The 22,580-nt window shown below is 45.6% G+C and overlaps 1 protein-coding gene across 7 annotated transcripts in view; it reads left to right on the top strand.

Annotated features, from left to right (window-relative positions):
• Positions 1 to 22,580, top strand: part of PARP4 (poly(ADP-ribose) polymerase family member 4) — a 186,215-nt gene that overhangs the window by 25,566 nt on the left and 138,069 nt on the right. For 2 of the 7 annotated variants that reach the window (XM_083169957.1, XM_083169958.1), the window contains exon 1: positions 16,693 to 17,011. The exons of 2 other annotated variants lie outside the window; for them this stretch is intronic. The gene's annotated coding sequence lies outside the window, so the exon portion shown is untranslated. Of the gene's footprint in view, positions 1 to 16,688; positions 17,012 to 22,580 lie in introns of those variants that run through there. 3 more of the 7 variants (XM_083169959.1, XM_083169956.1, XM_083169952.1) reach the window with 3 other exon arrangements.

Here is a 22,580-nt window from a genome sequence, read left to right as displayed (position 1 = left end):
GCACACTAAAAGAAATACCTCTAATTCTGAGGGCCAGCAACATTTAATGTTGGTGAGAATCAGTCTTGAGATCCATATATAGAGAAGTAATTGGTACTGAACCACAGTGAGTACACGGGTCACTGACTTTTTTTTTTTTTCTCCCTTTTAAGGGAAGGGGAGGTGGGGAGCGGGGGGTGAGGGGAGGATAGAGGGAGAAACCGACCCAGATTAATGGTAAATTGTCCAATACCCAGTTCCTGGAAGGATGTTCTCACATAACGGAATATATATTTGTACACTGTGGAGTGACAGGCTTGATTCTGCCTCTAAGTTAGGGCATGCTGGTCTGCTAATCCCAAGGATCCTGTTTTTCTAATGGAATTGTTTGAAGAAAGTTTCTTGCTGCACTACTATTGTTTTCTTGTATGTTAGGAGTCTATGTCATAAACTGCAATGTATTATTGTTGTGTGTAAGAGAATGTGAATGTGTAAAGTAAAAAAAAAAAACTCTTTAACCCCTTCCCGACATTTGACGTACATTTACGTCATGGTCGGGAAGTACTTCCCGACACATGGCGTAAATGTACGTCATGGCTTTAAACTGTCACCGCGTCTATAGACGCGGTGACAGTTTAAACATGTCTGCTGTCCCTGACAGCAGACATGTCCCTGCATGCCCAGGGGGGGCTGCGATGCCGCCCCCCCGTCGGCGATCGCTGTGATTGGCTGTTCAGTGTGAACAGCCAATTACAGCGTTTTCTGTGTCACCGGCGAATAACGTTCGCCGGTGACACAGGGATCGGAGGTGATTGGTGCTGTAAAGTACAGCACCAATCACCACGGGGTGTAAGGGTGACACTGGTGTCACCCCACCTCACCCAGCCCGCCCCCAAAGGCCGTGATTGGTTCGTCGGACCGACGAACCAATCACAGCCATGGAGGGTGATTTAAACTAACGGTGACTGCACTGCAGACGCCATTCCGGTCTGGAATTGCGTGCAGTGCGGTCACCGTGCCTATCTGCCGTGGTATACTGACCTGATCCTTGCAAATACTTACCTGATCACTGCTTGTAGCGTGCTGGATGCTTCCTGGATCCTGTTACTACTTGTGACTTCCTGTATTGTGCTGCTGCAGTGTGATAGCATTATAGATAGAGAGATAGAGAGAGATAGTGACAGAGAGTGCTATATTTTGTGCTGCTGCAGTGTGATAGAGTTATAGATAGAGAGATAGGCCCTTATTCAGATCTGTGCGGCCGGAGCCGCACACGGTGCTCCGGCCGCACAAACCAATCCCCGCCCACGATACGGATCGCCACGGCCGTCCGTACACGGACGGCTGGCGATCCACAAGAAAATGGTGGGGCGTACGCCTCCACCATGGTGGGAGCTGCCCCCTGCATTCGATGGTCGGCGACCATCGAAGGCAGGGCCGCACGCCCCACCAGGTCCCGCAAGCTGAGACCACACGGACAATCGTCCGTGTGATAGCTTGTATGGGGGCTGAGAGCCGACATCCGGCGACGTCAGCTTTCCGCCCCCATCACTGGCGTCATACCCTCATTAGCATGCATACGCCCCGCGTTTGCTTGGGAACGCCCATGAAACGCGGGGCGTATGCATAGGGAAATGAGGGTATGAAGCCCCTCACGCCCCTATACGCCCCCTTTGCGGCGGACGAACTACGTCTGCGGCGAATTGGGCTGCACATGCGCAGATTGACCTCTGCGCATGTGCAGACTGAAAACATCGGCGGTACGGCCGCACGCGGGCCGTACCGCACGATTCAGAATAAGGGCCATAGAGAGAGATAGAGAGATAGTGACAGATTGTGCTATATATTTTTTATATAACTGACTGCTGCCCCCCCTTTTGTGCTGATCAGTATAAATTAATTAACTGATCAGCAACTTTTTGGGGGGCGCAGGTTTTTTTTTTTATATATATACCTGTCAGTGCTGCTGCTGCAGTGTCATAGAGTGATAGATAGTGAGAGAGAGAGAGATAGAGAGAGAGAGTGATAGAGAGTGCTATATTTTGTGTCTGCTGCCCCCCTTTTGTGCACCCCCAGCAACTTTTTGGGGGTGCAGGGGTTATTTTTTATATATATAACTGTCAGTGCTGCTGCTGCAGTGTCATAGAGTGATAGATAGTGAGAGATAGAGAGAGATAGTGACAGAGAGTGATAGAGAGTGCTATATTTTGTGTCTGCTGCCCCCCCCTTTTGTGCTGATCACTATATCTGAGGTGATCAGCAACTTTTTGGGGGTGCAGAGGTTTTTTTTTTATATATATATATACCTGTCAGTTGCTGCCAGTTGCACTGTCAGTTGCACCAAAGGTTGTGCACCTGCTGCCCCTCACTGTGTCGCATCAGTGATCACCTTTTTTTTTTTGAGGGTGCTGTGGGGTCTTTTTTTAATTTTTTTTTTACACACACTGTGATTTTGTGGGTGTCCTGTGGCCACTGTGCGCTGATCAGTGACGTACATCACTGATCAGCTTTTTCGGCACAGGGTTGATCTATTTTTTTTTTTTTTATCAAATTCCTGTTGCCTTTGAGCGCTGTTCAGTGACGGACGTTACTGACCAACATCTGTGCTCAATTTTTGGCGCAGGACCTTTTTTTTTTTTTTTTCTTAACCCCTTCAATTTTTTTTTTTTTTAACCCCTTCAATTTTTTTTTTTTTTATTGGGATCAAATTCCTGTATAAAGTATTTTTTTTTTTCTGCACTACATACACACTACATACCCCCCGGGTTGAAATAAAGTTTGTACCCCCCCTACACTATACACGTGTTGAAACATTTCACTACTAGAAACACAAAAATAAAAATGGCATCCCAAATGTCATCCCAAATGTCATCCCAGTCATCCAGAAGAATGTATTCAGCGGAGGAGGCATATGCCATGCTTGCCTCTGACTCTGACACAGCCAGTGAGGCAAGCGGGGAATTTGAAGGATTCATCTTAAGCTCCTCTTCCTCCTCTAGTGATGAGGGACCCCCTCAAAGACGCCCCCGTAGAGCAGCTGAGACCCCCCCAATAATTGATCTCGTATGGACCCCACCACCAGACAATTTTGAGCCCCAATTTGATTCCACAGGTCTCAGAGAAATTGACTTTTTCAAATTATTTTTCTCTGATGATTTTATAAATTTAATGGTGGACCAAACTAATTTATATGCCCAGCAGTTTATTGCTCAAAACCCCACGTCATCATATGCTAGGTGGACCCCTGTAGATGCAGTAGAGATGATGACGTTTTGGGGTCTGGTGTTTCATATGGGCATAGTAAAAAAATCCAGAAATTAGGCAATATTGGAGTACAGATGTTCTGTACAGCACCCCATTTTACCGTATGGCCATGACTCGGGCTCGTTTTGAGATGATCCTTAAATTTTTGCATTACAACGATAATGCACAGTGCCCACCCAGAGATGATCCCACCTTTGACCGGCTATTCAAAGTCAGGCCGGTCATTGATCATTTCAGTGCCAAATTTGCAGAGATGTACATCCCTGAAAAATTTATTTGTATTGACGAGTCCCTTATACATTTTAAAGGAAGGGTTAAATTCCGCCAGTACCTTCCCAGTAAGAGGGCAAGGTATGGCATAAAAATGTATAAGCTGTGTGAAAGCACCTCAGGGTACACTCACATGTTTAGGGTATATGAAGGGAAGGATTCAAGAATTGAACCGCCAGAATGCCCCCCCTCCCTCGTAGGTGTTAGTGGAAAAATTGTCTGGGATTTAGTGCACCCCTTCCTGGATAAAGGTTATCACCTCTATGTGGATAACTTTAACACCAGCATCCCCCTGTTTAAGGCCCTTGGTTCAAGAGGTACAGCAGCTTGCGGTACTGTGCGCAAGAACCAAAGAGGCCTCCCAAAAACGCACATTGCCCAAGTAATGAGAAGGGGTGAAAGCAGGGGAATATGCACCGAAAATATGTTGTTGGTCAAATATAAGGACAAGAGGGATGTCCTTATACTGACAACAATTCACGGAGACAGTACCACCTCCGTCCCTGTACGAGGTACCAGTACCCACACCTCAAAACCTAATTGTATCCTGGATTACAATAGGTACATGGGCGGAGTGGATCTTTCAGATCAGGTACTGAAGCCGTACAGTGCCCTGCGGAAAACAAAAATCTGGTACAAGAAGCTGGCCGTGTATATCATCCAGATGGCACTGTATAACGCTTACGTGCTATTCCGTTCTACCGGCCAGAGGGGGACATTTATGTACTTTCAAGAGGAAGTCATAAAGGGCCTAATATTTGGGAACCAGCAGGCAGAGGGCCCCAGTACTTCTAGTACTGGCCCCCGTATTGTACCAGGGCAGCATTTTCCTGATGAAATCCCCTCCACTGGAAAAAAGGGCAGGACACAAAAAAGGTGCAAAGTTTGCTATAAAAAGGGAATAAGAAAGCAAACTATTTTCCAGTGTGACACTTGCCCCGACAAACCCGGCCTATGTATAAAGGAGTGTTTTAAAATATACCACACATCTATGGATTATTAGGTTCATAATTTCACCGTGCTTCGGGGGTCTTGCTAATGCCACATAGCACCCACCATTCATTCCACCAGAATCTGAGCCGCAAAATCCAAAAATCACTCCTTCCCTTCTGAGTCCTGCCATGCACCCAACTGGTATTTTTTGGTCACATGTGAGGCATTGCCGTACTCGGGAGAAATTGGGGCACAGATTTTGGGGTGCTTTTTCTCCTTCATACCTTCTGAAAATGAAAAATTTTGAGCCAGAACTGCATTTTTGTGTAAAAAAATGTAATTTTTCATTTTCACTGCCAAGTTGTATCAAAATTGGTGAAACCCCTGGGGGTTTGAAATGTACACTATACCCCTAGATGAATTCCCTGAGGGGTGTAGTTTGCAAAATGGGGTCACTTGTGGGGGGGTTCCACTGTATTGGTGCTTTGGGGGTCTTGCTAATGCGACATAGCACCCACCAACATTCCACCAGAATTTGTGCTGCAAAATCCAAATATCACTCCTTCCCTTCTGAGTCCTGCCACTTTTTGGTCACACATGAGGCATTGCCGTACTCGGGAGAAATTGGGGCACAGATTTTGGGGTGCTTTTTCTCCTTCATACCTTCTGAAAATGAAAACTTTTGAGCCAGAACTGCATTTTTGTGTAAAAAAATGTAATTTTTCATTTTCACTGCCCAGTTGTATCAAAATTGGTGAAACCCCTGGGGGTTTGAAATGTACACTATACCCCTAGATGAATTCCCTGAGGGGTGTAGTTTGCAAAATGGGGTCACTTGTGGGTGGGGTTCCACTGTATTGGTGCTTTGGGGGTCTTGCTAATGCGACATAGCACCCACCAACATTCCACCAGAATTTGTGCTGCAAAATCCAAATATCACTCCTTCCCTTCTGAGTCCTGCCACTTTTTGGTCACACATGAGGCATTGCCGTACTCGGGAGAAATTGGGGCACAGATTTTGGGGTGCTTTTTCTCCTTCATACCTTCTGAAAATGAAAAATTTTGAGCCAGAACTGCATTTTTGTGTAAAAAAATGTAATTTTTCATTTTCACTGCCCAGTTGTATCAAAATTGGTGAAACCCCTGGGGGTTTGAAATGTACACTATACCCCTAGATGAATTCCCTGAGGGGTGTAGTTTGCAAAATGGGGTCACTTGTGGGGGGGTTCCACTGTATTGGTGCTTTGGGGGTCTTGCTAATGCGACATAGCACCCACCAACATTCCACCAGAATCTGAGCCGCAAAATCCAAAAATCACTCCTTCCCTTCTGAGTCCTGCCATCAGAGGCGTAGGGAGGGCGGAGCCACCGGAGCTCATGCTCCGGGCGCAGATTGGCCGAATGGCGCCGCCGGCCCGCCCCCCCTCCGCAAATGATGCCTGCCCTGCACTACAAGTGTCACGCCGGGCAGTGTGCGCAGCGCCGGCGGCTGCCCTGCCCGGCTCCTGCCCTGCCCTGCTCGCCCGGTCCCTGCCGCCAAGCGTCACAGGCGGTAGGGCCAGGGGCGGGCTGACACTGACAGTGACAGTCTCCGACCTATCTGTCCTCCTCTCTGTCTAAATTGCTGCTGCTGCTCGGTCCGGCTTCCGAGCAGCGCAGCGTAACTGCACACTACAGACTCCTCCCACTCCCGGAGTCACCTGTCTCTGACTGCCTCCCTCCTCCCAGGCTACAGCAGCATCATCAGCCATCCCAAGCGCTGGCTGTAGCCTGGAGGAGGAGAAGAATGTGTGTTGCTGCCGACCGCCCGTGCCTCTTTAACAAACAACCCATTATTCAAGGTAACTTTTTTTGTGGTGGATTTTTTTGGTGGATTCGTGGGGAGGGGGGGGGGGTTGGGCTGTTTGTAGGGGGGGGGGGATTGAATCTCTCTAGCTTCTGCTGCTGCCCTGGCCTGCTGTGCTGTATATATCTTTATAAGTATATTTATTTATTGACAGCTGTCAGCATGTTATATAGCGCAGCAGATTCAGTTACAGTGTCTTATATAGCGCAGCAGATTCCGTTACAGCATCTTATATAGCGCAGCAGATTCCGTTACAATGTCTTATATAGCGCAGCAGATTCCGTTACAGCGTCTTATATAGCGCAGCAGATTCTGTTACAGCGTCTTATATAGCGCAGCAGATTCCGTTACAGTGTCTTATATAGCGCAGCAGATTCCGTTACAGCGTCTTATATAGCGCAGCAGATTCCGTTACAACATCTTATATAGCGCAGCAGATTCAGTTACAGTGTCTTATATAGCGCAGCAGATTCCGTTACAGCATCTTATATAGCGCAGCAGATTCCGTTACAATGTCTTATATAGCGCAGCAGATTCCGTTACAGCGTCTTATATAGCGCAGCAGTTTCAATTACAGTGTCTTATATAGCGCTGCAGATTCCGTTACAATGTCTTATATAGCGCAGCAGATTCCGTTACAGCGTCTTATATAGCGCAGCAGATTCCGTTACAGTGTCTTATATAGCGCAGCAGATTCCGTTACAGTGTCTTATATAGCGCAGCAGATTCCGTTACAGTGTCTTATATAGCGCAGCAGATTCCGTTACAGCATCTTATATAGTGCAGCAGATTCCGTTACAATGTCTTATATAGCGCAGCAGATTCCGTTACAGCGTCTTATATAGCGCAGCAGATTCCGTTACAGCGTCTTATATAGCGCAGCAGATTCCGTTACCTCGTCTAATATAGCGCAGCAGATTCCGTTAGTGTCTTATATAGCGCAGCAGATTCCGTTACAGCGTCTTATATAGAGCAGCAGATTCCGTTACAGTGTCTTATATAGCGCAGCAGATTCCGTTACAGTGTATTATATAGCGCAGCAGATTCTGTTACAGCGTCTTATATAGAGCAGCAGATTCCGTTACAGTGTCTTATATAGCGCAGCAGATTCCGTTACAGTGTCTTATATAGCGCAGCAGATTCCGTTACAGTGTCTTATATAGCGCAGCAGATTCCGTTACTACGTTTTTTAAGTTTTTTCTTTTCAAATGTGACATGCCAACACATGTTAGCTACGCCCCCAATTCATTACCGGGGAGGGCGCAAAATATGCCATTGCTCCGGGCACCATGGCGCCTAGCTACACCGCTGCCTGCCATGCACCCAAATGGTATTTTTTGGTCACATGTGAGGCATTGCCGTACTGGGGAGAAATTGGGGCACAGATTTTGGGGTGCTTTGTCTCCTTGATTCCTTGTGAAAATGAAAACTTTTGAGCCAGAACTGCATTTTTGTGTAAAAAATGTAATTTTTCATTTGCACAGCCCAGTTGTATCAAAATTGGTGAAACCCCTGGGGGTTTGAAATGTACACTATACCCCTAGATGAATTCCCTGAGGGGTGTAGTTTGCAAAATGGGGTCACTTGTGGGGGGGTTCCACTGTATTGGTGCTTGGGGGGTCTTGCTAATGCGACATAGCACCCACCAACATTCCACCAGAATCTGAGCTGCAAAATCCAAAAATCACTCCTTCCCTTCTGAGTCCTGCCATGCACCCAAATGGTATTTTTTGGTCACATGTGAGGCATTGCCGTACTCGGGAGAAATTGGGGCACAGATTTTGGGGTGCTTTTTTTCCTTCATACCTTCTGAAAATGAAAAATTTTGAGCCAGAACTGCATTTTTGTGTAAAAAAATGTAATTTTTCATTTTCACTGCCCAGTTGTATCAAAATTGGTGAAACCCCTGGGGGTTTGAAATGTACACTATACCCCTAGATGAATTCCCTGAGGGGTGTAGTTTGCAAAATGGGGTCACTTGTGGGGGGGTTCCACTGTATTGGTGCTTTGGGGGTCTTGCTAATGCGACATAGCACCCACCAACATTCCACCAGAATCTGAGCTGCAAAATCCAAAAATCACTCCTTCCCTTCTGAGTCCTGCCATGCACCCAAATGGTATTTTTTGGTCACATGTGAAGCATTGCCGTACTCTGGAGAAATTGGGGCACAGATTTTTGGGTGCTTTGTCTCCTTCATTCCTTGTGAAAATGAAAAATTTTGAGCCAGAACTGCATTTTTGTGTAAAAAATGTAATTTTTCATTTGCACAGCCCAGTTGTATCAAAATTGGTGAAACCCCTGGGGGTTTGAAATGTACACTATACCCCTAGATGAATTCCCTGAGGGGTGTAGTTTGCAAAATGGGGTCACTTGTGGGGGGTTCCACTGTATTGGTGCTTTGGGGGTCTTGCTAATGCGACATAGCACCCACCAACATTCCACCAGAATCTGAGCCGCAAAATCCAAAAATCACTCCTTCCCTTCTGAGTCCTGCCATCAGAGGCGTAGGGAGGGCGGAGCCACCGGAGCTCATGCTCCGGGCGCAGATTGGCCGAATGGCGCCGCCGGCCCGCCCCCCCTCCGCAAATGATGCCTGCCCTGCACTACAAGTGTCACGCCGGGCAGTGTGCGCAGCGCCGGCGGCTGCCCTGCCCGGCTCCTGCCCTGCCCTGCTCGCCCGGTCCCTGCCGCCAAGCATCACAGGCGGTAGGGCCAGGGGCGGGCTGACAGTGACAGTCTCCGACCTATCTGTCCTCCTCTCTGTCTAAATTGCTGCTGCTGCTCGGTCCGGCTTCCGAGCAGCGCAGCGTAACTGCACACTACAGACTCCTCCCACTCCCGGAGTCACCTGTCTCTGACTGCCTCCCTCCTCCCAGGCTACAGCAGCATCATCAGCCATCCCAAGCGCTGGCTGTAGCCTGGAGGAGGAGAAGAATGTGTGTTGCTGCCGACCGCCCGTGCCTCTTTAACAAACAACCCATTATTCAAGGTAACTTTTTTTGTGGTGGATTTTTTTGGTGGATTCGTGGGGAGGGGGGGGGGGGGTTGGGCTGTTTGTAGGGGGGGTCGGGATTGAATCTCTCTAGCTTCTGCTGCTGCCCTGGCCTGCTGTGCTGTATATATCTTTATAAGTATATTTATTTATTGACAGCTGTCAGCATGTTATATAGCGCAGCAGATTCAGTTACAGTGTCTTATATAGCGCAGCAGATTCCGTTACAGCATCTTATATAGCGCAGCAGATTCCGTTACAATGTCTTATATAGCGCAGCAGATTCCGTTACAGCGTCTTATATAGCGCAGCAGATTCTGTTACAGCGTCTTATATAGCGCAGCAGATTCCGTTACAGTGTCTTATATAGCGCAGCAGATTCCGTTACAGCGTCTTATATAGCGCAGCAGATTCCGTTACAACATCTTATATAGCGCAGCAGATTCAGTTACAGTGTCTTATATAGCGCAGCAGATTCCGTTACAGCATCTTATATAGCGCAGCAGATTCCGTTACAATGTCTTATATAGCGCAGCAGATTCCGTTACAGCGTCTTATATAGCGCAGCAGTTTCAATTACAGTGTCTTATATAGCGCTGCAGATTCCGTTACAATGTCTTATATAGCGCAGCAGATTCCGTTACAGCGTCTTATATAGCGCAGCAGATTCCGTTACAGTGTCTTATATAGCGCAGCAGATTCCGTTAGTGTCTTATATAGCGCAGCAGATTCCGTTACAGCGTCTTATATAGAGCAGCAGATTCCGTTACAGTGTCTTATATAGCGCAGCAGATTCCGTTACAGTGTATTATATAGCGCAGCAGATTCCGTTACAGCGTCTTATATAGCGCAGCAGATTCCGTTACAGTGTCTTATATAGCGCAGCAGATTCCGTTAGTGTCTTATATAGCGCAGCAGATTCCGTTACAGCGTCTTATATAGAGCAGCAGATTCCGTTACAGTGTCTTATATAGCGCAGCAGATTCCGTTACAGTGTATTATATAGCGCAGCAGATTCTGTTACAGCGTCTTATATAGAGCAGCAGATTCAGTTACAGTGTCTTATATAGCGCAGCAGATTCCGTTACAGCATCTTATATAGCGCAGCAGATTCCGTTACAATGTCTTATATAGCGCAGCAGATTCCGTTACAGCGTCTTATATAGCGCAGCAGTTTCAATTACAGTGTCTTATATAGCGCTGCAGATTCCGTTACAATGTCTTATATAGCGCAGCAGATTCCGTTACAGCGTCTTATATAGCGCAGCAGATTCCGTTACCTCGTCTAATATAGCGCAGCAGATTCCGTTAGTGTCTTATATAGCGCAGCAGATTCCGTTACAGCGTCTTATATAGAGCAGCAGATTCCGTTACAGTGTCTTATATAGCGCAGCAGATTCCGTTACAGTGTATTATATAGCGCAGCAGATTCTGTTACAGCGTCTTATATAGAGCAGCAGATTCCGTTACAGTGTCTTATATAGCGCAGCAGATTCTGTTACAGTGTCTTATATAGCGCAGCAGATTCCGTTACAGTGTATTATATAGCGCAGCAGATTCTGTTACAGCGTCTTATATAGAGCAGCAGATTCCGTTACAGTGTCTTATATAGCGCAGCAGATTCCGTTACAGTGTCTTATATAGCGCAGCAGATTCCGTTACAGTGTCTTATATAGCGCAGCAGATTCCGTTACTACGTTTTTTAAGTTTTTTCTTTTCAAATGTGACATGCCAACACATGTTAGCTACGCCCCCAATTCATTACCGGGGGGGGCGCAAAATATGCCATTGCTCCGGGCACCATGGCGCCTAGCTACACCGCTGCCTGCCATGCACCCAAATGGTATTTTTTGGTCACATGTGAGGCATTGCCGTACTGGGGAGAAATTGGGGCACAGATTTTGGGGTGCTTTGTCTCCTTGATTCCTTGTGAAAATGAAAACTTTTGAGCCAGAACTGCATTTTTGTGTAAAAAATGTAATTTTTCATTTGCACAGCCCAGTTGTATCAAAATTGGTGAAACCCCTGGGGGTTTGAAATGTACACTATACCCCTAGATGAATTCCCTGAGGGGTGTAGTTTGCAAAATGGGGTCACTTGTGGGGGGGTTCCACTGTATTGGTGCTTGGGGGGTCTTGCTAATGCGACATAGCACCCACCAACATTCCACCAGAATCTGAGCTGCAAAATCCAAAAATCACTCCTTCCCTTCTGAGTCCTGCCATGCACCCAAATGGTATTTTTTGGTCACATGTGAGGCATTGCCGTACTCGGGAGAAATTGGGGCACAGATTTTGGGGTGCTTTTTCTCCTTCATACCTTCTGAAAATGAAAAATTTTGAGCCAGAACTGCATTTTTGTGTAAAAAAATGTAATTTTTCATTTTCACTGCCCAGTTGTATCAAAATTGGTGAAACCCCTGGGGGTTTGAAATGTACACTATACCCCTAGATGAATTCCCTGAGGGGTGTAGTTTGCAAAATGGGGTCACTTGTGGGGGGGTTCCACTGTATTGGTGCTTTGGGGGTCTTGCTAATGCGACATAGCACCCACCAACATTCCACCAGAATCTGAGCTGCAAAATCCAAAAATCACTCCTTCCCTTCTGAGTCCTGCCATGCACCCAAATGGTATTTTTTGGTCACATGTGAAGCATTGCTGTACTCTGGAGAAATTGGGGCACAGATTTTTGGGTGCTTTGTCTCCTTCATTCCTTGTGAAAATGAAAAATTTTGAGCCAGAACTGCATTTTTGTGTAAAAAATGTAATTTTTCATTTGCACAGCCCAGTTGTATCAAAATTGGTGAAACCCCTGGGGGTTTGAAATGTACACTATACCCCTAGATGAATTCCCTGAGGGGTGTAGTTTGCAAAATGGGGTCACTTGTGGGGGGTTCCACTGTATTGGTGCTTTGGGGGTCTTGCTAATGCGACATAGCACCCACCAACATTCCACCAGAATCTGAGCCGCAAAATCCAAAAATCACTCCTTCCCTTCTGAGTCCTGCCATCAGAGGCGTAGGGAGGGCGGAGCCACCGGAGCTCATGCTCCGGGCGCAGATTGGCCGAATGGCGCCGCCGGCCCGCCCCCCCTCCGCAAATGATGCCTGCCCTGCACTACAAGTGTCACGCCGGGCAGTGTGCGCAGCGCCGGCGGCTGCCCTGCCCGGCTCCTGCCCTGCCCTGCTCGCCCGGTCCCTGCCGCCAAGCATCACAGGCGGTAGGGCCAGGGGCGGGCTGACACTGACAGTGACAGTCTCCGACCTATCTGTCCTCCTCTCTGTCTAAATTGCTGCTGCTGCTCGGTCCGGCTTCCGAGCAGCGCAGCGTAACTGCACACTACAGACTCCTCCCACTCCCGGAGTCACCTGTCTCTGACTGCCTCCCTCCTCCCAGGCTACAGCAGCATCATCAGCCATCCCAAGCGCTGGCTGTAGCCTGGAGGAGGAGAAGAATGTGTGTTGCTGCCGACCGCCCGTGCCTCTTTAACAAACAACCCATTATTCAAGGTAACTTTTTTTGTGGTGGATTTTTTGGGTGGATTCGTGGGGAGGGGGGGGGGGGGTTGGGCTGTTTGTAGGGGGGGGGGGGGATTGAATCTCTCTAGCTTCTGCTGCTGCCCTGGCCTGCTGTGCTGTATATATCTTTATAAGTATATTTATTTATTGACAGCTGTCAGCATGTTATATAGCGCAGCAGATTCAGTTACAGTGTCTTATATAGCGCAGCAGATTCCGTTACAGCATCTTATATAGCGCAGCAGATTCCGTTACAATGTCTTATATAGCGCAGCAGATTCCGTTACAGCGTCTTATATAGCGCAGCAGATTCTGTTACAGCGTCTTATATAGCGCAGCAGATTCCGTTACAGTGTCTTATATAGCGCAGCAGATTCCGTTACAGCGTCTTATATAGCGCAGCAGATTCCGTTACAACATCTTATATAGCGCAGCAGATTCAGTTACAGTGTCTTATATAGCGCAGCAGATTCCGTTACAGCATCTTATATAGCGCAGCAGATTCCGTTACAATGTCTTATATAGCGCAGCAGATTCCGTTACAGCGTCTTATATAGCGCAGCAGTTTCAATTACAGTGTCTTATATAGCGCTGCAGATTCCGTTACAATGTCTTATATAGCGCAGCAGATTCCGTTACAGCGTCTTATATAGCGCAGCAGATTCCGTTACAGTGTCTTATATAGCGCAGCAGATTCCGTTACAGTGTCTTATATAGCGCAGCAGATTCCGTTACAGTGTCTTATATAGCGCAGCAGATTCCGTTACAGCATCTTATATAGCGCAGCAGATTCCGTTACAATGTCTTATATAGCGCAGCAGATTCCGTTACAGCGTCTTATATAGCGCAGCAGATTCCGTTACAGCGTCTTATATAGCGCAGCAGATTCCGTTAGTGTCTTATATAGCGCAGCAGATTCCGTTACAGCGTCTTATATAGAGCAGCAGATTCCGTTACAGTGTCTTATATAGCGCAGCAGATTCCGTTACAGTGTATTATATAGCGCAGCAGATTCTGTTACAGCGTCTTATATAGAGCAGCAGATTCCGTTACAGTGTCTTATATAGCGCAGCAGATTCCGTTACAGTGTCTTATATAGCGCAGCAGATTCCGTTACAGTGTCTTATATAGCGCAGCAGATTCCGTTACTACGTTTTTTAAGTTTTTTCTTTTCAAATGTGACATGCCAACACATGTTAGCTACGCCCCCAATTCATTACCGGGGGGGGGGGGGGGGCGCAAAATATGCCATTGCTCCGGGCACCATGGCGCCTAGCTACACCGCTGCCTGCCATGCACCCAAATGGTATTTTTTGGTCACATGTGAGGCATTGCCGTACTGGGGAGAAATTGGGGCACAGATTTTGGGGTGCTTTGTCTCCTTGATTCCTTGTGAAAATGAAAACTTTTGAGCCAGAACTGCATTTTTGTGTAAAAAATGTAATTTTTCATTTGCACAGCCCAGTTGTATCAAAATTGGTGAAACCCCTGGGGGTTTGAAATGTACACTATACCCCTAGATGAATTCCCTGAGGGGTGTAGTTTGCAAAATGGGGTCACTTGTGGGGGGGTTCCACTGTATTGGTGCTTGGGGGGTCTTGCTAATGCGACATAGCACCCACCAACATTCCACCAGAATCTGAGCTGCAAAATCCAAAAATCACTCCTTCCCTTCTGAGTCCTGCCATGCACCCAAATGGTATTTTTTGGTCACATGTGAAGCATTGCCGTACTCGGGAGAAATTGGGGCACAGATTTTTGGGTGCTTTGTCTCCTTCATTCCTTGTGAAAATGAAAAATTTTGAGCCAGAACTGCATTTTTGTGTAAAAAATGTATTTTTTCATTTGCACAGCCCAGTTGTATCAAAATTGGTGAAACCCCTGGGGGTTTGAAATGTACACTATACCCCTAGATGAATTCCCTGAGGGGTGTAGTTTGCAAAATGGGGTCACTTGTGGGGGGGTTCCACTGTATTGGTGCTTGGGGGGTCTTGCTAATGCGACATAGCACCCACCAACATTCCACCAGAATCTGAGCTGCAAAATCCAAAAATCACTCCTTCCCTTCTGAGTCCTGCCATGCACCCAAATGGTATTTTTTGGTCACATGTGAGGCATTGCCGTACTCGGGAGAAATTGGGGCACAGATTTTGGGGTGCTTTTTCTCCTTCATGCCTTCTGAAAATGAAAAATTTTGAGCCAGAACTGCATTTTTGTGTTAAATAATGTAATTTTTCATTTTCACTGCCCAGTTGTATAAAAATTGGTTAAACCCCTGGGGGTTTGAAATGTACACTATACCCCTAGATGAATTCCCTGAGGGGTGTAGTTTGCAAAATGGGGTCACTTCTGGGGGGGTTCCACTGTATTGGTGCTTGGGGGGTCTTGCTAATGCGACATAGCACCCACCAACATTCCACCAGAATCTGAGCTGCAAAATCCAAAAATCACTCCTTCCCTTCTGAGTCCTGCCATGCACCCAAATGGTATTTTTTGGTCACATGTGAGGCATTGCCGTACTCGGGAGAAATTGGGGCACAGATTTTGGGGTGCTTTGTCTCCTTCATTCCTTGTGAAAATGAAAAATTTTGAGCCAGAACTGCATTTTTGTGTAAAAAATGTAATTTTTAATTTTCACTGCCCAGTTGTACCACAATTGGTGAAACCCCTGGGGGTTTGAAATGTACACTATACCCCTAGATGAATTCCCTGAGGGGTGTAGTTTGCAAAATGGGGTCACTTGTGGGGGGGTTCCTAACTTTTAGCATCTTATGGTGCCTAGAAACCTACATGGTGCCTAAAAAATAATCTCATAAAAAGGAGGCTCCAAAATCAAGTAGGTGCTCCTTCTATTATGAAGCCTGTGGTTTGGTCAACGTGCACACTAGGGCCACATATAGGATATTTATGAAAACAAAAGAATTGGGGGAATCAATTTTTAGTCACATTTCTCTAGTAAAATCTACTGTGTTTCTTAGAAAAATGTATTAAAATTGCAAATCTGCAAAAAAAATGAAATTTTGAAATTTCACCTACACTTTGTTTTAATTCCTGTGAAACACCTAAAGGGTTAACAAACTTCCAAAATGCTGTTTTGAATACTGTGAGGGGTGCAGTTTTTGAAATGGCATCATTTATGGGGGTGTCTCACATACAAGTCCCTCAAAGTCACATCAGAACTGAACTGGTCCCTAAAAAAATCAGTGTTTGAAATTTTCTTGAAAATTTGAGAATTTGCTATTCATATTGTAAGCCTCCTAGTGTCCAAAAAAATTAAAAGGAAGTTGAAATAATGATGGAAACATAAAGTAGACATATGGTCTATGTTAGTTATTAACTATTTTGAGTGGTATGATTATTTGTCTCACAAGCAGAAAATTTAACATTTTGCAAATTGCTAAATTTTCCATTTTTTTACGACATTTTGGTATTTTTCACAAAAAAACACAGACTGTATCGACCCAAATTTACCACTAATTTGAAGTACAATGTGTCACGAGAAAACAATCTCAAAATCACTGGGATAAGTAAAAGCAAAAAAAAGTTATCCCCACTTAAGTGATACATGTCAGATTTGAAAAAAAGGGCTCTGTCAGGAAGGCAAAAACATGCTGTGTCAGGAAGGGGTTAATAAAGATTATCTTAAAAAAAAAAAAAAAGATCTCAGCGACACAGCTAAATGTTGTGCTCCGGTTTTAGTAGTGCTGCCACTTCGGGAAGACAGTGTGTGGGAGCCTCGATTTGTGGGGGGTGGCGGGTGGCTACCCCTGATGCTCCTCCTTTTATAGGCCCTGGTGTACACCCCATATAGCACTATTGGCCACTATTGTCTCCCTGAATGCATAAAAGTAGAACAATTATTGCATCATTTTGTGAGTAACACAGATATGAAACATTGGCATACTGTGACGATGATGGGCCTGTTTTATTGCAGAGGCCTGGAGCTATAGCCTCATCCACTCTATTGTTAATTTAGCCCTGCCTACAGCAATTCAGCTGGTTACTAACATTTGCGGAGAGCTTGCCAGGATTTCTCTGCTGTCCCTTTAAGGTGAGCCAGGAAGAGGTTCTGTGTCTCCTCCTCCCTGCCAGGAACAGTGCTCTGAGCTGTGCAGTACATAAGTTACAGTAATAGCTGTATTCTGTGTGCACACGCTGGCTTGCCTTTCACTGAGGTTCTGAGACCACCACAGGGCAGACAGCTGCAGGTAAGTCACTTCACACTGGGTGGGTCAAAATGAGTAGATCAGATACACTATATAACTATGTGCACAATCTGTAAAGTGATATATTATAACTGAGAGCATAATTGTGACATCTTAATTTCAGAGGAGCAACACTTTCCTTGTATGCAGCCCACACAAATAGAGCTTCGTGAATCATGTAGCCAGCAGGAAATACAGTGTTCCCAGCCAAACCCACACCCTGTTCTGTGGAATCTGTATTTGTCACTATATAACCGTTGCTGGGACTGGCATTGGCCAAATGACAGGTGATGCAGAGTACAGAGAAATAGGATCTGCTGGTGTGGGTGGTGCTGTACTCCCTGACATCTCTTTATCACTAGGGAGAGTATTCCCATCACCTGACATGGATGCTCAATAGCAGGAAGTAGGATATCTCCTGCGCTCCGATATGACCATAAAGTGTAATCCCTGAGTAGTTTGTATCGGTTATCTATTAGCAATGCCATAATGTGACATATGATGTGTAAATACTAGTGCAGTGGTTCCCAAACTGTGTGCCGCGGCTCCCTGGGGTGCCTCGGGACACTTGCAGGGGTGCCTCGGGTTGGTCATCCAGGACCATTCAAATTATTTATGATCAATTATTTATTGACAAAACCAGTGCTGGTGGCTGCCAATCATAAATTTGTGTACAATCAGAAGCAAATCCTGCCCTTTACCACATAACTGAACCTTAGAAGCACATATAAACACAATATACTTCATTTTATATATATTTTTTTGGGCCTAGGGGTGCCGTGGAAAAATTGTGGTACTCTAGGGTGCCGTGATTCTAAAAAGATTGGGAACCCCTGTACTAGTGACTGGAGAAGCTCCTGCATCTGTCTGGACACCTGGAAGCATAGACGTATCTATAATGGGTGCAGGGTGTACAAATACAAATTTGTTTAGACCGAATCACATATGGAGGGACAGTGACGTCACCACAGGCTTTAACCACTCCAATAACTCCAACAATTCCAAGTTTTGGACATAGGATGGAGATATTGGTGATTGTGTGATACAGTTTTAATACAAAATATATAAAAACATTCCGTGTGAAACAGCAGACCCTCACTAAGGGCCTTATTCTAGTTCACTCTTTCTGACAAAATCCTTCTTAGATGGACAAAACCATGTGCACTGCAGGTGGGGCAGGTGTAGCGTGTGCAGAGAGAATTAGATTTGGGTGGGGTTTTACTTCAAAGTGAGATCTATATTGCAGTGTAAAAATACTGCAGCCAGTATTTACCCTGCACAGAAACAAAATAACTCACCCAAATCTAATTCTCTCTGCACATTTTACATCTGCCCCCCTGCAGTGCACATGGTTTTGTCCATCTAAGAAGGATTTTGTCAGAAAGAGTGAACTAGAATAAGGCCCTAAATGATGTTCTCTATAAAACAAAATGCAGACCATGAAGGCATGGAATACAAAGGCATCCCTGGTGGGCCTTCAATTGGGGCCTATTACCTTCGGACCAATGCGTTTCCATATACCAGATATCTTTTTCAAGGCCAGTTCTAGCTTTGGAAGAGATACCTGGTATATCGAAACATGTTGGCCCGAAGGTAAAAGGCGTGGACCGCCAGGACTTGATCTGTTGAAGGCCCCTAGGGCTGGACGCCTATGTATTCTATCGTGCCTTTATTGTCTGCATTTTGTTTTGATGACATTATATGGTAAGGGTCTGCTGTTTCACACCGAATGTTTTTGTCATTAAAAGTGTATCACACGATCACCAATGTTTTTTCATCCTAAGGTTGAAATTTAATAGGATGAGAGATTAAGAAAGTGAGAGATTTGGTAAAAAAAACACAATTTTTTTTAAAGCAGCAATCATTTACACTACAAAACTGGTTTTGCAGTGTAAATGATTGCCGCTTTAGAAAAAACCCTGGAGATTTCTTACCAAGTCTCTCACTTTCTAAATCTCTCATCCTATTAAATTTCACCCTATGTGTCCAAAATTTTGAATTATTGGAGTGGTTTAAAACCTGAGGTGACATCACTGTCCCCCCATATGTAATTCTAACCACCAATTTGTAGACCTTTTGGAATGGTACGGGTCCTACTACTATATAGATTTGTATCATTCAATTATTGTCTTATGACAGGATTACACTATGGTACTTTTATTTCTTCTCTTTTGGGTACCATTCCCTTGATAAAAATTGTATTAAAAGACACTTCAACAGTGCCCTAGGAGATACTGGTGTTTCTCTTGGTATTGTATTGTATATATGAAGAGTGAATCATATTACCAGATGTGTTCTATTGCTGCTGCTTGAGCTCACAGTTTCCAATCTGCATACTGTACCTTTCTGTCTCATTATTTGATGGTGGGCTTCCGATGTCCATCCCTAGCACACATGCCGCTCGGTCCAGGCAGATCCACTCTGCAAAAGCTGCTTCTGTATCTATGGATGCGAATGGCAAATCAGGCTTTACCATTTGTCATTCTGAGGAACAATCTACTGTATGTATCATAGATGGCAGGAGAATTCCTTCTCCCCAAATGCGTGCTGGGAACTGGTGGAGGAGGAATAAAGTTTTTGGGCTGTGCTTTAACTGTTTGGCCTTAATACTACAGCATAGAAGGACATTCCAGAGGATTGTGTGCTTCCCACTTTGTGGAGCCAGGTTGATTAAGGTCTTTCCCTGTGTTAGCATGATGAGTGTGGATTTAAAGATCCACAGTACATAGAGAGTCAAAAGATTGACGCATTAAATTTTCGGCATGGACATAAATTGGCAAGGTCATAAGATTTATGCGCAAAATATAAATGGTGAAGGTGTTTCTTTTTTACACGTTACTCTTCTCTAAATATGCCCCTAGTGCGTAACTCTTACACTGGTGCCTAACCCTAACTTTTCCCTTCCACCACCGAATCCGAACGCTCTGCCAAGTGTCTAACACTAACCATGTCCTCTGAAAAACTAACCACACCCAATTGCCTAACCCTAATCATCCCCCAAGTGCCTAACCCTAGCCATCCCCTCCAGCAGCCTTACCCTTCCCAATTGCCTAACCCTAATCTTTCCCCAAGTGCCTAACCATCCCCTCCAGCAGCCTTACCCTTCCCAATTGCCTAACCCTAATCTTTCCCCAAGTGCCTAACCATCCCCTCCAGCAGCCTAACCCTTCCCAATTGCCTAATCCTTCCCCAAGTACCTAACCCTAACCATCCCCTCCAGCAGCCTAACCCTAACCATCCCCTCCGGCAATGCCAAAGTGCCTTATTCTAATCCTCCTCAAGTAATTAACCCTAACCATCCCATTCAGTGGCCTAACCATACCCCAGTGCATAACCCTAATCATCCCAAGGGCAGCCCAACCCTAACCATCCCCTACAGCAGACTAACCTCCCCCCTAGTGCTTAACCCTAACCATCCCCTACATAAGCCCAACCCTAATACAGGTTGAGTATCCCATATCCAAAATGCTCGGGACCAGGAGAATTTTGGATAACGGATTATTCCGTATTTCGGAATATTTTAATATTTCAATGATGTTTTTTTAAGTATCTTGCATTTATGCTGTATAAACACATAAAATACACACACATATATTTTATTATCACATAAAATACACACAAATATATTTTATTTGTTCAAAAAACAAGGTTTCAAAACATGAAACAAAATTTGTGTACTATCTCAGATATTGAATTTGAAAGCCAAGCAATCATTGTCTTGTACATATATAGTGCCAGTTACATATCATGTACCCAGTGATGCTGTTACAGTGAGTTTTTATCAACAAAAAAAAAAAATTCTTCACTTTCTGGAATGTATGGTTTTTGGAATAATTCGGATAACGGATATTCGGATACGGGATACTCGACCTGTATCTCCAAATGACTAACCACAACCCTAGCCTTTACCATAACCTGAACAACCATAATAAATCATGAAAACTATGTGTAACCATATTCTGCTTTGCCCCTTTGCATGTCAACATTTTGATTCTGTCAACATATCGACCATTTAACTGTCAACCCTCTGTGCCGCCTAAATGACTATATACTGTGTTCCATCTTGATACCCTGCATGCTAGTGCACATAGGCCCTTATTCTGATTGGTGCGGCCGGATCCGAATATGCTGCCAGGACCGTGCGTGCGAAACCCCGCCTTCCATACGGATCGCCAACTCCTTCCGTACGCGGTAAGAAGCTGGCCGAACGGACCGCACGTGTATTTTTCACGGAATACGCCTCCTCCATCTCAGGGAACCTCCCCCATCATTCGATGGTCGCAGACCGAGTGGTCCACCAGCTCCCGCAACCTCAGACCACACGGACATTTTTCCGTGCAAAAGCAGGGATCTGGGCGGGCAGCTGACATCCGGCGATGTCATATGTCCGCCCCCTACACGTGCGTCACGGCCACATTACCATACGTACGCCCAGCGTTTTCATGGGAACTCCCATGAAACGCGGGGCGTATGCATATGGTAATGAGCCCAAATAGCCCTTCACGCCCCTCTCCACCCCCTGTTCGGAGTGTTCACATTTCATGCGGGATTTGGCCGTACTCCCCGCTCGCACATGCGCAGAGACGCCTCTGCACATGCGCAGACACAAAACATCGGCGGCACGAACGCACGCGGATATTACCGCACCGATCAGAATAAGGGCCATAGTTAAGGTCTATTAACAAAATGTTTGCTAAGCTTGGTGTGGAGGCCTGACCTGGCCTGCAGAGCCATGACCCCAACCCCATCAAACATCTTTGGGATGAATTGGAAAACCAGTTCCTAATGTCATTAATGCATTTGTGGAAGAATAGATCTGAATCCCCGCAGCCATGTGACAAAATGTGATGTATAGTGTTTCCAGAAGAGCGGAATCTGTAATAGCAGGAGTGAAGGGGGGGGGGGGGGGGCAACCTAAATATTGGGTACCATGGTTATGTGTGTTATGTTCAAGTGTCCATGTACTTCTGGCCAGGTCATAAAAGTATTGGGCATTCTCTGTTTTATATTCCTGAGCTCCATGTACTGGTGAGCTGGACAACCCTCTGAGTACCAGCGTTGCTAAATGCCAGGGCCGTAGTCGAGGAATATGAATCACCTAAGTTATTGCCGGCAAATGATCTAAAGTCAATTGATTGAAGCTTAGTTAAATATTGTGCCCCCGTAAAAAAAAAAAACAGCTGTGAGCGAGGCCGGCATGTTTAGCGGATATCTTGCACATCTGTCACAGCAACGTTGGCACTCAAAGGGATAAATGTAAGGCGATGTGCATTTAGGTTTAGCTATATAATTTGTGCTTTGTTATGTTCTGTGGGAAATGTTGATTTTTGTGGAAAAATCTAAAATAGAGATTACCTAAATGTATAAGATATAGCCCACTACTACCTGACATGGTCACTGAACGTAGAAGTCCTTTCTATTGCACTAAATTATTTGGCATGGCAATGGACCCAAATGCTTTGCGGGATATTCAATTCTGGGTCACGACTGTCGGACGGGCCTGACAGCCGTGACCCTGTCCCATTCTCGGCTGGCTCGACGGTGATTCCGCAGGCGGGATTCAATGTCCCGC

The sequence above is a fragment of the Crinia signifera genome, chromosome 2 (assembly GCF_055691185.1).
Source record: "Crinia signifera chromosome 2, ASM5569118v1, whole genome shotgun sequence".
Classification (NCBI taxonomy): domain Eukaryota; kingdom Metazoa; phylum Chordata; class Amphibia; order Anura; family Myobatrachidae; genus Crinia; species Crinia signifera.
The sequence above is the reverse complement of the archived record's forward strand: the minus strand, read 5'-3'. Positions and strand labels throughout refer to the sequence as shown.